Genomic DNA, 2,479 nt, shown 5'->3' with positions numbered 1-2,479 from the left:
ATTCCCTCCCTAGATGAAATTCCAACTAAACAAGAGGTTTTGAATGTCATTAGGCTCCTGTTGCGTGTCAAAGCCACCTGGTGCTGATTCTGTTCCAGCTGAGATTTACAAGAGAGGGGGTCAAATCTTCCAGGTTGTATGGCAAGAGGAGATTATGCTCAAGGAGTTCAAGGATGCCTCCATTTCCTATCTCTATAAAGGTAAAGGAAATAGATTGTCTTGTGACAATCACGGGGGAAGGGGAGTCTCTCTCTTAGTCATTGCTGGCAAGATTCTTGCCAGAATCCTCCTTAACAGGCTGATCCTTCACCTGGAAGATGGTCACCTAACTCAGAGCCAGTGTGATTTCAAAAAGGGCCAAGGAATGGTCCAAATGGTGTTTGCTGCCCAACAACTCCAGAAGAAATGCCAGGAGCAGAACAGAGGTCTGTATACAGTGTTTGTACATCTGACCAAAGACGCTGATAATGTGAGTTATGAGGGCTTATGGAAAATTATGTCAAAATCTGGCTGCTCAGAGAAGTTCATCAGCATTGTTTGTCAATTTCATGACAGTATGCTTGCCTGGGCTCTGAATAATGGATGACGCTCTCATGCTTTCCCATTCACCAATGGAGTGAAAGAGGGCTGTGTGAGTGCTCCCATGCTTTTTAGCGTGATGTTTTCGGCCATGCTGTCAAATGCTTTCAATGAGGATGAATGTGGCATCAAGATCAGCTACCGCATTGATGGTAAATTCTTCAACTTGAAAAAGCTACAAACCAAGATCAAAGTGGAGGGAGTGTTGGTGCATGATTTTCTGTTTACAGATAAGTGTGCAGTCAATGCAGCCTCTGAAGCTGAGATGCAACAAAGTGTGGATCAACTCTCTGCTGCTTGTGCTAATTTTGGGTTAACAATTAACAACAAGAAAACACAGTGCTCCATCAGCCACCACCACACCATCCACATGTAGAACCATTGGTCACAGCAAATGGAGAAGTTTTGAATGCTGTGGATAAGTTCACTTACCTTGGTAGTGTACTTTCCAGGGATGCATGCACTGACAGTGAGGTTGATGCACACACTGCCAGAGTTAGCTCAGTGTTTGGGAGGTTCCGAAGGAAAGTATGGGAGAAAAGAGGTATTAAACTGACTACCAAAATGAAGGTCTACAGAGCCACTGTGCTGACCTCATTGTTGCCAGCTGCATGCCAGGAAACTGAACCGCTTCCATTTGAATTATCTTAGGAAGATTCTGAAAATCACCCAGCAGGATAAGGTACCAGACACTGAGGTCCTTTCTCGAATTAAACTGCCAAGCGTCCAAACTCTGCTTCAGATAGCGCAACTCTGATGGGGTGGCCATGTTGTTTGAATGCAAAATGTATGCTTGACAAAAAGACTATTTTATGGAGAACTCACATAGAACAAGCATTCACATGGTAGTCAGAAGAAGCGATACAAAAATGCTCTCAAGGTCCCTCTTAAGAAGTTTGGAATTGATTGTGTGACATGGGAGATGCTCAGCATGGCGTGCCCTCATCAGAGAAGGTGCTAAGCACAGTTGAATTGAAATAGCAAATGTAAGATGTGCAGATTTAGAGAATCCACCCCAAATGTTCACATGGACTATTTGTGCCCCACCTGTGGTAGAGCATTCTGAGCTTATATTGGTCTGATCAGCCACAGTCGGACACACTGAAACCTGACTCTAGCTTAGTGATGTCGTTTTAGTCCTCTTAGAGAAGGAAAGACAGCAACAACAACAGTTAACAATGTAGAATCTGAAGCCAGATCAACAAACTTTCCATACTCAGTTACATTAAATTTCATTGGTCAGTCTTGCACTTGGAATGGACCTTTTGCCCATGTGTGATTTTGTAATATCAGGATTGGACATTTGGAAAACATTGGTTGTTCACTGCATTATGCAGATCTTCCAAACACTGACACATCTCATTGTATGATATCAAAAAGCTCACATTTGTTAATATTACCACCAATTGAATCAGAAAAGTATTTAAGTATTGAGCAGCTGTCAAGCTCACAGCTGTCAATATACAAGTTTCCCAAAATTCTAATTTCTACTGGAATGCTCAAATTGTATCATTAGCAACAAATACCATCAGTTGTTTTCCTTGAAGTGATAGGAATGAGGAATACTCATTTGAATGAATGAATGAAGTGACAGCCTGACTTCATTTTTGAGAAAAAATGTCTGCCAACAGGACAGCAAGGTGGTGCAGTGGATAGAGCACTGGCCCTGAAGTTAAGAGGGCTTGAGTTCAAATCACAGCTGTGAGACCCTGGGCAAGTCACTTAAGCCTGATTGCCTTGAAAGAAAGAGAGAAAAAGAAAATATCTGCCCAGTACCCAAATCTGAACATCATAGTTTGTCTGTCAGTTGTTCTTTCAAGTGAGAATAGTACTCCATGAAAAAAGGCATGGATTCAGCTTGCAAACTGCAACAGTCACACATGTGCTCTTCATCTAAACA

This window comes from Phascolarctos cinereus, unplaced genomic scaffold (genome assembly GCF_003287225.1).
Source record: "Phascolarctos cinereus isolate Bilbo 61053 unplaced genomic scaffold, phaCin_HiC Scaffold_2;HRSCAF=192, whole genome shotgun sequence".
Classification (NCBI taxonomy): Eukaryota; Metazoa; Chordata; class Mammalia; order Diprotodontia; family Phascolarctidae; genus Phascolarctos; species Phascolarctos cinereus.
Note: the sequence above shows the minus strand (reverse complement) of the source record.